This window comes from Cavia porcellus, unplaced genomic scaffold (assembly GCF_034190915.1).
Source record: "Cavia porcellus strain 051 isolate PalLab524CR breed Dunkin Hartley unplaced genomic scaffold, mCavPor4.1 scaffold_36, whole genome shotgun sequence".
Taxonomy (NCBI): domain Eukaryota; kingdom Metazoa; phylum Chordata; class Mammalia; order Rodentia; family Caviidae; genus Cavia; species Cavia porcellus.
Genome location: NW_026947519.1, coordinates 9130027 through 9142333, shown reverse-complemented (window position 1 = coordinate 9142333; position 12307 = coordinate 9130027). Strand labels below are relative to the sequence as shown.

The 12307-nt window shown below is 42.7% G+C and overlaps 1 long non-coding RNA gene across 1 annotated transcript; it reads right to left on the bottom strand.

Annotated features, from left to right (window-relative positions):
* Positions 1 to 3689: 3689 nt before the first annotated feature.
* LOC134474705 (uncharacterized) lies at positions 3690 to 7064 on the bottom strand. The gene is made up of 2 exons (XR_010045580.1): positions 6819 to 7064; positions 3690 to 4103 (listed from the first exon to the last, which is right to left on the bottom strand). It is a non-coding gene; the product is annotated as an uncharacterized LOC134474705 (long non-coding RNA).
* Between the last annotated feature and the right edge of the window lie 5243 nt (positions 7065 to 12307).

Here is a 12307-nt window from a genome sequence, read left to right as displayed (position 1 = left end):
GAGTCTAAATATTCCATGCCATGAGAAAATACCTGGGATTTTTAGTGAAAGGGGCATTTGCATCCCTTTTCTAAGGGTTTACCTTTCACCATGTTACATTTGAATTCTGGGAAAACCTGCTGGTGACAAGCTATCTAGCCTTATGTTGGGTTACGTATTGAGCTAGGACCTCATGTTTAGTGTTCAGGGTTATGCTGGAATGGCTGCAGACCTCCATGAAACAGCTATTGCAGACAAGTGAACCCCGAGGAAGCTGGATAGTTGAAGCAGGCACTCCAAATATTCATGCACTGCAAGGATTCACTTTCATTTTGGGACTCATCTTCTGGTTGCTGGCGTTTAGTGCTAACTGATACTACCATGGTGGCAGTAATCCAGCAGAGACTGCATGTATGGTTTGCAGGTTTGCTTTCCAAGCCACCAGAAACATGGCAGAACCCAAATCATTGTGGCATTTTCTTTCCTCCCCTGAAACATTTGGCTTTCTAAGTTTGAAAATTGAATAGACTGGGCTAGTCAGGTTTGGACCCAATGTACCACCAACAGAGCTAAAGACAGAGCCAATTACTTCCCTCCACTTGTCAAAATATGTCAAATTTGCTTGGTCACCACAACTTCAAAGAAAATTCTGAGGCAACTTAGAGAGGTGAATCAAATACTGCCTGATTGGAATGGCTGTGGTTGTATGAGGTGGAAAGCTGCAGAGTTGGGCTGAAACTGTTCACAGAAATCCACAGGCTTGTGTTTGCCAGGCAACCACACTGGGCTGAGATTGGCTGAACATCACTGTGAGGTGGATTTTAGGCTCTAGGTTTGAAAATTTAAAAGACTGGGGTACTCAAGTTTGGAACACATCGACCACAGACAGACCAAAAGGTCTTTCAATTACTTCCCTCCACTTCTCAAAATATGTCAAATTTTCTTGATCACTACAACTGTAAAAAAATTCTGAGGCAACATAGAGAGGCTAATCAAATACTGCATGATTGGAATGGCTGTGGTTGTATGAGGTGGAAAGCTGCAGAGTTGGGCTGAAACAGTTCACAGAAAGCCACAAGCTAGTGGTTGCCAAGCAACCACACTGGGCTGTGATTGGCTGAGCACCATTGTGAGCTGGACTTTAGGCTCTAGGATACAAGTGTGCAGTAGGAGACCTGAGTCACAATGCTGGGCGTTGCCATGGAGACCTCAGTGGCACAGAGGACCTTGTAGGGCAAGATTTAAATAGGATGAATATTCTTGGCCTGGTATGCCACAGGATTCTCACTGAAGGCTTCACTGCTCAGAATTTGGGGATGGAAATGCTTGCCAATCTACACATGGATGTACTTTCAATGGGATATGAAATATGCCAGGGCCTGGCAGATGTTCTCTGACATGTCCTATCCTTGAGCATATGCTTTTCCCTTGTCATGTCTGTCATTTGTCTGAGTCCTGTTCCCTAAGCTATTCAGTCAAGACTTGCTGGAATCATTCACCTGCAGTATAAGAGCTTTCTGTGAAATTTCTCAGCAGATATCCTGTGCAAGCACATAGCTTTGGATATGAGAGACAGTGGTGGAAGTTGAATTTCAAGGGCAGATATTTGAAAACAATGAAACAAGCCCTGAATAAATCTTTACATGTTTCCCAGATGAATATGTTTGGAAATACGAGGGAAGATGTAGATCAAGACTGAGAAGAGTAAACACCCATTTCAAGGCACAAAAACCAGGGAAAAACATGGGAAAGCAAGAGAGCTGGTTAAGTTGATGTAAAAATCTTTGATGATGAAAGGAAAATTATATTCTCATGGTGATTTAATCAGGCTGTAGCAGTGAAGTTCTCATGTTGGTTGTCCTATGTGTGGCCTTCTGCATTGGGCAGTGGATGCAGGACAGGAGATCTTCAAATAAATCTGGTGGAACAGAAAATAGTGAAAAAAATATCAAACTAAATCCTGTGTATTCCTTTCCTTTGAGAACATACATGGATAATGTCCGGAGTTTCAAAAGAAAAAATGTCTATTGGGTCATGGTTTCACCAATGAAATGGTCACTTCACATAACATTTTGAATTTTGCTTTCACAGTTGCTCATGTACCGGGCCTGAATAAAGCAGAATGCAGAGTAAGCCTCATCAATAGTTGTGCATTCCATAAGTGGTTTTAAAACCAGTGAAACGCTTTGGACCTAGTGTTTGTATTTAATTGGTTGATTGGTTTTTCAAATTGTTTGTTTTACTATTTTTAACTTTGGGAGTCAGGGAAGCCCTCACTCATAGTGATTTAGACCTCTCCAAAAGCTCAGAAGTTATTCATGTAACAGCTATAACATGTTATATGTTTCTCCTATTAAAACTTGAAAGACTAACAGACTCTGCTACTTTTCATCTAAATTCAGTGTTGCGCTAAATTCAGTGTTGGACGTTTTTTTTACAAGTCCTTTGAAATGTGTCCTCTAGTCACCGGTCATGCTGGAATGTACTTTCTTGTGAAGACAGGATTTGAGCAAATTGACACAAGTACATTTTGCTACTACTCTGGACACCTGGTTAAATATCGAGTTGCCTAAATGGGGTGTGTTTTACTTTGATCTCTGCTCACACTTTGCTCATCCAGTTAGAACCACAGGGCTCCAGGCCATAGCGTTCTAGGCCTAAACAAGAAAATTTCCATTCCGTTTTGGGAGTTCATTCGTCTCTCATAATTACTTTTTCCACAAATGTGTGCTTCAGGATAGTCCCTGTCTAAATGTGGAAAGGCCCATTTTCATTCAATCATTTTCAGACTTTCTAAGATTTTCAGTTACTAGAGGTTTGCCCAGACTTGCCATTGTCAAGGCACAGTGCACTTCACTTGAAGTTGTCCAGTATTACTTCATGTGTGTCCGTGGAAATTCCACCAATGGGAAACTCTTGCTGTAGTCATCTCCAAGTGTTTCTGCGTAAGACAATATAACTAACAAAGGATGTGGTTTCAAGCAGAATGAGGAATGGAGGGATAATCTTTATTTCAGTGCAGGTTGACCTTTCAAAGAAACAGTAATTCCTATGAAATAGTGATCTGGCCTGCAGATCAACAAGTTCAGAATTCCTGGAGGGGAAACGGGGATTAAATAAAAGACATAGGGCGACAAAAAGAGACGAAGGCAAGTTGATGTTAACCCAATCAAGCCTCCGGTTTATTGAGAAAATAATCACACCTTTTATAGGCTAAGGGCGGGAGCTGGGACAGGAAGAGGTTAAACAGATGAATACAACAGGGTTACCATCACATCTGGATAAGTGACGTAAGCAGAAGAGGATTATGGTTAATGTAGGCAGACGCAGTGCCCATAGGAGAGAGAGAGAGAGACATCTAGGCAGCAGTGCCTGTCACTCGGCTCCCTACATCTCCTCCCTTTTTATATTATTTAATTAAGAGTATGGCAGGCCCTGTGAGGACAGTGTCTGTCTTAGGTCAAGGACCTCATTGCATGAACCCAACCAGGCATTACCCGTCATGGGCTTGCAGAACAGCAGTTGGTCCTGTGCCTGTCTTAGGTGGCCATTGGAATTAACATGCATGTCCTAGTTGCCCGTCTCTGACTGCCTGTCCATTGCCCCAGGGCAGTCAGGCCGCATCATCATATGAGCCACTCATGGGAATTCCTTCCCTGTAGGTTTGTTGATCTGCCAACTCCAGCTGATGATAGTGTACCTGAATGGGCTTTGCCATAAATGCGTCTATCCGGTTATTAATGAACATCATAATCCTCTGAAAAATACAAGACTCACAGAAATGAGAAACAATAGGTCAGCTAGGGGACCCAAAAGGGGCATTAGGTAAGGGAAAAACTCCCCCCCCCCCAAATCAAGGAGAAGGGGTTGACAGCCATTTGTTGGTGTCTCTGTATGAAGTCATTCTTCTGTGTCTTGGAGCATGCCTTGAATAACACTGGATGCAGTCTATTTGGCTGGCGTATGTTCCTCCAGACCGAGAAGAGCCTCTTCCGCAGTCATGGGGTTCTGTGCATGGCTGTCAGCAGTTGCAGTCTGTTTGGCAGGGGTCAAAATCCACCATGGGTGTGGTGTGGCTCAAGAAGGCTGGTTAAGCAGCATAAGGCTCCAAGGAGATGTGTCACCTGTAAGAGAACACAGGGGATTGTGCCTCAGGAAATAACATTATTCCTGGGCGTTACATGGGGTCTTTGAAGAACTGTCTACTTGCTTTACGAGGCGTTCAGGTAGCCATCTAGCTTCTCTATCTTGTTGAGAGTAAACACACACTGAACCTCGTCCCCAGATAAGGACTGGATCAGGGCCATTCCACACATTGGTTAGTGGGTCTCTCCATAAAACAGATGCAAACCGTGTTTGAGTCTGAGTATGCCAAAACCGAGATGCTGCGGAGCAGCCTGAAGCATCCAGGGTCAGAAAATTTAAAATAAAAAGAGCATGTGAAAGGACATTTCTAGGGGACCCCTGGGTGGGGTACCATGTCTCCCTTTTTATTTTATCTATGGTGAATTTAAGAGAACGATGCGCACGTTCAACAATGCCTTGTCCCTGAGGATTGTAAGGTATACCTGTAGTGTGGAGGATATTAAGGCTTTTACAAAATTGGGCAAAGGAGGTACTGGTATAGCCAGGGCCATTATCGGTCTTGAGCTGTTGAGGACATCCCAGAACTGAGAAGGCTGACAGCATATGGGCTATAATGTGTTTAGCAGCTTCTCCAGTCTGGAGAGTGGCAAAAATGAAGCCACTATAAGTGTCAATAATGACATGTACATATTTTAGATTGCCAAACTCATTGAAATGGGTAACATCCATTTGCCATAAGGCGTTAGGAATTAAACCTCTAGGGTTGACTCCTAGGTGTTGAACAGGTGAGTGGATAGCACAAGATGGGCAATTTTTTACAATTTGTCTGGCTTGCTCATGGGTAATTTTGTAGAGAAGGCGGAGGGTGTGAGCATTGAGGTGGTGTAACTGGTGGGCTTGTTGGGCCTCAGACACCTTGGAGTCCTGAGCCATAAAAACCTGTGCTGGTACAGCAACATCAGCCAAATGATTTCCTTGGGCAAGAGGCCCTGGGAGGTTGGAATGAGCTCGTAGATGACCGATAAAGAACTTATGACTGCGAAGCCATATGAAGCATTGTAATTGTTTGAACAGATTTGCAGCTGGGGAAGCATGACATATAATAGCAACAGTCTCTAATAATGGAACAGACTGGGCAAGGTAAGCACTGTCAGTATACAAATTAAATGGTTGGTCAGAGTAAGCAGCAAAAGCTGCAAGAATAGCTTCTAACTCTGCTAATTGTGCAGAGGAAGTATCTGCCTGGAGGGTAGAAACATTGTCTTGAGATACATAAGCAGCCCTTCCAGAGGATGAGCCATCAGTGAATAAAACCAGGGCACCCGGAAGGGGTTGTGAAGCTGTGACTTTAGGGAATATAAATGAGTGACGATTAGCAAAGTCATCTAGCTTATTTGGAGGGTAATGATTGTCAATAGTCCCTGAATAGGAAGCTAAGGCAATAGGCCACACTTCCGTACTCTGAAGTAGCCAATCTATTTGGTCTTTTGTAAAAGGTTGAATGATAATATCTGGTTCTTTGCCAAAGTAACATTTTCCCTGCTTTCTACCCTGGATTATTAGGTCTGAGACAGCTTGGAAATAAGGCAAAAGTGTTCTTTTTGGAGAGACTGGTAAATGGACCCACATGAGGGGAGCTTGCTGCCAGAACACTGCTGTAGGGCAAAGCCTTGTATTAAAAATGAGAAACTGTAAAGGCTCATTGTAGTCCATAAAGGAAACAGTTTGTTGAGCAATAGCCTCTTCTACTTTACTGAGCGCTCTCCTGGCATCAGGTGTAAGCTCTCGGGGGAAGTTGGATCTATGTCTCCCCGAAGCAGCGCATAAAGGGGCTGTAAATCATGTTTAGTTAGTTTTAAAAATGGTATGAGCCAATTAATGTCTCCCAATAGTTTTTGGAAGTCATGAAGTATAAAGGAATAGAGAAAAAGCAATCTTTAAGATCTATGACAATTTTAAAAAATCCTAAAGGAATGGCACTGAGGGGAGGCCAGGCTGTAGAGGCCCCTTTAAGACCATTGTCTTATTTATCGCCCTAAGGTCTTGTAGCAGCCTCCACTTTCCTGACCTTTTCCGGATAACAAAGATAGGTGTGTTCCAAGGGGAATTACTAGGAACAATGTGTCCTGCATCTAACTGGTCCTGCACCAGCTGTTGTGTGGCTGCAAGCTTTTCAGAGTTAAGGTTGTTTCTAAAGGCTTATATGAATCCCCAATTGGCCATGGAGGCACAGGGAGTAGCGGGCTGCCATCCTGGGACCTGCTGATCACGTCAACAGGTGGAAGTGGTGGCAGATCACCATGTACAAGGACCTCTAACAGGCCATCATTCTCTGCATCTGAGAAATCAGAGGCTTCAAATTTTTCTGAGGACGGTTTTGAGGTAGATTTAAGGGAGTCACGCAGGGCAGCCTCACCCAGTGCAACTGTCTCCTCAACCTGAGGGTCTGCATGCCTCTGGGCAAGCAGCTCAGAGATTAAATTCCAATATGTAAAGGTGGTCACAGGAACCTTTTTTGGACTGAAAACTCTATAATAATCTTTTAAAACATCTCTTACTCTATTCCACCTCTTGGTATCTATAGAACACTCTAGGGCAAACCTTAGAATAAATTGAAAATACTGTAATAATTTTTGTTCCAACCCTTATCTCTCTTGTCTTTCATGCCTTTATAAGGCCTCCGACGAACACTTCGTGTTTGCTCAATACTTGACCCATGTCGGGAAATGGAAATGGGGTTGCCGTTCACTCACCGTGACTCGGGCAGGACGTCGGGTAGTCGTCTGCGCAGGTCTCGGCACTTGATTTAATGTCCTGTTGCTTTAAGCTTTAATCCTTGATTTAGTTTACTCATTCCTCGGCCGAGGTCTCTGGTTCAATTTGCTTTCACTTTCGGTTTAAGCCGGCTGTCTCTCGAACGGCTCCCTCGTTAACTTCTCCGTGCCAGGAGCCCCACGTTGGGAGCCACTTGTTCCGGCCTGCAGATCAACAAGTTCAGAACTCCTGGAGGGGAAACGGGGATTAAATAAAAGACATAGGGGATACAAAAAGAGACGAAGGCAAGTTGATGTTAACCCAATCAAGACTCTGGTTTATTGAGAAAATAATCACACCTTTTATACGCTAAGGGCGGGAGCTGGGACAGGAAGAGGTTAAACAGATGAATACAACAGGGTTAAATTCACATCCGGATAAGTGTCGTAAGCAGAAGAGGATTATGGTTAATGTAGGCAGACGCAGTGCCCATAGGAGAGAGAGAGAGAGAGACATCTAGGCAGCAGTGCCTGTCACTCGGCTCCCTACAAAATAGGAGGTAAAATCTTTTGTAAAGAGACATGGATATGACATACTCAACTTTATGTCACATTTTTTAAAAAGCCAAGGGCATTTGAGAAACTCTTGGCTGCTGAATTGTCCCTTTTTTAAAATTTCTCTTGGCAGATGTTCTCTGGCAGATGTTCTCTGACATGTCCTATCCTTGAGCATATGCTTTTCCCTTGTCATGTCTGTCATTTGGCTGAGTCCTGTTCTCTAAGCTATTGAGTCAAGACTTGCTGGAATCATTCACCTGCAGTATAAGAGCTTTCTGTGAAATTTCTCAGCAGAAATCCTCTGCAAGCACATAGCTTTGGATATGAGAGACAGTGGTGGAAGTTGAATTTCAAGGGCAGATATTTGAAAACAATGAAACAAGCCCCGAATAAGATCTTTACATGTTTCCCAGATGAATATGTTTGGAAATACGAGGGAAGATGTAGATCAAGACTCAGAAGAGTGAACATCCATTTCAAGGCACAAAAACCAGGGAAAAACATGGGAAAGCAAGAGAACTGGTTAATTTGATGTAAAAATCTTTGATGATGAAAGGAAAATTATATTCTCATGGTGATTTAATCAGGCTGTAGCAGTGAAGTTCTCATGTTGGTTGTCCTATGTGTGGCCTTCTGCATTGGGCAGTGGATGCAGGACAGGAGATCTTCAAATAAATCTGGTGGAACACAAAATAGTGAAAAAAGTATCAATCTAAATCCTGTGTATTCCTTCCCTTTGAGAACATACATGGATAATGTCCGGAGTTTCAAAAGAAAAAATGTCTATTGGGTCATGGTTTCACCAATGAAATGGTCACTTCACATAACATTTTGAATTTTGCTTCCACAGTTGCTCATGTACTGGGCCTGAATAAAGCAGAATGCAGAGTAAGCCTCATCAATAGTTGTGCATTCCATAAGTGGTTTTAAAACCAGTGAAACCTTTTGGACCTAGTGTTTGTATTTAATTGGTTGATTGCTTTTTCAAATTGTTTGTTTTACTATTTTTAACTTTGGGAGTCAGGGAAGCCCTCACTCATAGTGATTTAGACCTCTCCAAAAGCTCTGAAGTTATTCATGTAACAGCTATTACATGTAATAAGTTTCTCCTATTAAAACTTGAAAGACTAACAGACTCTGCTACTTTTCATCTAAATTCAGTGTTGTGCTAAATTCAGTGTTGGACTTTTTTTTACAAGTCCTTTGAAATGTGTCCTCCTCTAGTCACTGGTCGTGCTGGAATGTACTTTCTTGTGAAGACAGGATTTGGGCAAATTGACACAAGTACCGTTTGCCACTACTCTGGACACCTGGTTAAATATCGAGTTGCCTAAATGGGGTGTGTTTTACTTTGATCTCTGCTCACACTTTGCTCATCCAGTTAGAACCACAGGGCTCCAGGCCATAGCGTTCTAGGCCTAAACAAGAAAATTTCCATTCCGTTTTGGGAGTTCATTCGTCTCTCATAATTACTTTTTCCACAAATGTGTGCTTCAGGAGAGTCCCTGTCTAAATGTGGAGAGGCCCATTTTCATTCACTCGCTTTCAGACTTTCTAAGGTTTTCAGTTACTAGAGGTTTGCCCAGACTTGCCATTGTCAAGGGACAGTGCACTTCACTTGAAGTTGTGCAGTATTACTTCATGTGTCTCCGTGGAAATTCCACCAATGGGAAACTCTTGCTGTGGTCATCTCCAAGTGTTTCTGAGTAAGACAATATAACTAACAAAGGATGTGGTTTCAAGCAGAATGAGGAATCCAGGGATAATCTTTATTTCAGTGCAGGTTGACCTTTCAAAGAAACAGTAATTCCTATGAAATAGGAGGTAAAACCTTTTGTAAAGAGACATGGATATGACATGCTCAACTTTATGTCACATTTTTGAAAAAGCCAAGGGCATTTGAGAAATTCTTGGCTGCTGAATTGTCCCTTTTTTCAAGTTTCTCTTAGGTAAGACACTCCGGTTTCTTCAAACCATGGTACTGTTCCTTCCATGTAAAAAACCAAGGCAAAAAACAAAATAAATTAAAACAAAACACATCAAATTACATTTGAGAGCACACAATTGCTCAGCAGGCCCACTATTCAAGAAGCTAGAGGTACAGAAACCTCAGCCTTCAGGCCATGGCCTGAAGTTTTGTCTCTCTCATGGCCCCTCAATTCCCTGGCATGTCCACATTAACTCATGAATCTTTACTCATTTCCTCTTCAAATGCACAGGATCCAATATATTTGAACCCTGTTCACCTGGGCTGTAATCATCCAAGCACACCAGAGGAAGGGCAGCCACCCCCTTGCCTGGGGCCTTGGAGCTTATCACAATAGAAATGGAAACCTGAACAAGGGGAACCAAAACAAAGAGAGGAATATTCCTAAAGCCTGAAACACAGAAGCTACCTATAGACAAGTAGTGGGATTTCACAAATTATGTAAGAATCTCTGTGCACATGCTTGGCATGGTCGCTCATGCCTATAATCCCAGCAATCTGGGGGCTGAGGTGGATGGATCCTTGGGAGTTCCAGTCCATCGTGGGCTACGAATTTATCTCAAGGCCTCTTTCAACAACTACATAAGATGCTGTTTCCAAAAAGAGGACAACAGAAAAGTAGACACACTTGGTCTAGGTCCCGGGGTTCTCTACATGAGTTGTGAAGTCTAAATATTCCATGCCATGAGAAAATGCCTGGGATTTTTAGTGAAAGGGGCATTTGCATCCCTTTTCTAAGGGTTTCCCTTTCACCATGTTACATTTGAATTCTGGGAAAACCTGCTGGTGACAAGCTATCTAGCATTATGTTGGGTTAGGTATTGAGCTAGGACCTCATGTTTAGTGTTCAGGGTTATGCTGGAATGGCTGCAGACCACCTTGAAATAGCTATTGCAGACAAGTGAACCCCGAGGAAGCTGGATAGTTGAAGCAGGCACTCCAAATATTCATGCACTGCAAGGATTCACTTTCATTTTGGGACTCATCTTCTGGTTGCTGGCTTTTAGTGCTAACTGATACTACCATGGTGGCAGTAATCCAGCAGAGACTGCATGTATGGTTTGCAGGTTTGCTTTCCAAGCCACCAGAAACATGGCAGAACCCAAATCATTGTGGCATTTTCTTTCCTCGCCTGAAACATTTGGCTTTCTAAGTTTGAAAATTGAATAGACTGGGCTAGTCAGGTTTGGACCCCATGTACCACCAACAGAGCTAAAGACAGAGCCAATTACTTCCCTCCACTTGTCAAAATATGTCAAATTTGCTTGGTCACCACAACTTCAAAGAAAATTCTGAGGCAACTTAGAGAGGTGAATCAAATACTGCCTGATTGGAATGGCTGTGGTTGTATGAGGTGGAAAGCTGCAGAGTTGGGCTGAAACTGTTCACAGAAATCCACAGGCTTGTGTTTGCCAGGCAACCACACTGGGCTGAGATTGGCTGAACATCACTGTGAGGTGGATTTTAGGCTCTAGGTTTGAAAATTTAAAAGACTGGGGTACTCAAGTTTGGAACACATCGACCACAGACAGACCAAAAGGTCTTTCAATTACTTCCCTCCACTTCTCAAAATATGTCAAATTTTCTTGATCACTACAACTGTAAAAAAATTCTGAGGCAACATAGAGAGGCTAATCAAATACTGCATGATTGGAATGGCTGTGGTTGTATGAGGTGGAAAGCTGCAGAGTTGGGCTGAAACAGTTCACAGAAAGCCACAAGCTAGTGGTTGCCAAGCAACCACACTGGGCTGTGATTGGCTGAGCACCATTGTGAGCTGGACTTTAGGCTCTAGGATACAAGTGTGCAGTAGGAGACCTGAGTCACAATGCTGGGCGTTGCCATGGAGACCTCAGTGGCACAGAGGACCTTGTAGGGCAAGATTTAAATAGGATGAATATTCTTGGCCTGGTATGCCACAGGATTCTCACTGAAGGCTTCACTGCTCAGAATTTGGGGATGGAAATGCTTGCCAATCTACACATGGATGTACTTTCAATGGGATATGAAATATGCCAGGGCCTGGCAGATGTTCTCTGACATGTCCTATCCTTGAGCATATGCTTTTCCCTTGTCATGTCTGTCATTTGTCTGAGTCCTGTTCCCTAAGCTATTCAGTCAAGACTTGCTGGAATCATTCACCTGCAGTATAAGAGCTTTCTGTGAAATTTCTCAGCAGATATCCTGTGCAAGCACATAGCTTTGGATATGAGAGACAGTGGTGGAAGTTGAATTTCAAGGGCAGATATTTGAAAACAATGAAACAAGCCCTGAATAAATCTTTACATGTTTCCCAGATGAATATGTTTGGAAATACGAGGGAAGATGTAGATCAAGACTGAGAAGAGTAAACACCCATTTCAAGGCACAAAAACCAGGGAAAAACATGGGAAAGCAAGAGAGCTGGTTAAGTTGATGTAAAAATCTTTGATGATGAAAGGAAAATTATATTCTCATGGTGATTTAATCAGGCTGTAGCAGTGAAGTTCTCATGTTGGTTGTCCTATGTGTGGCCTTCTGCATTGGGCAGTGGATGCAGGACAGGAGATCTTCAAATAAATCTGGTGGAACAGAAAATAGTGAAAAAAATATCAAACTAAATCCTGTGTATTCCTTTCCTTTGAGAACATACATGGATAATGTCCGGAGTTTCAAAAGAAAAAATGTCTATTGGGTCATGGTTTCACCAATGAAATGGTCACTTCACATAACATTTTGAATTTTGCTTTCACAGTTGCTCATGTACCGGGCCTGAATAAAGCAGAATGCAGAGTAAGCCTCATCAATAGTTGTGCATTCCATAAGTGGTTTTAAAACCAGTGAAACGCTTTGGACCTAGTGTTTGTATTTAATTGGTTGATTGGTTTTTCAAATTGTTTGTTTTACTATTTTTAACTTTGGGAGTCAGGGAAGCCCTCACTCATAGTGATTTAGACCTCTCCAA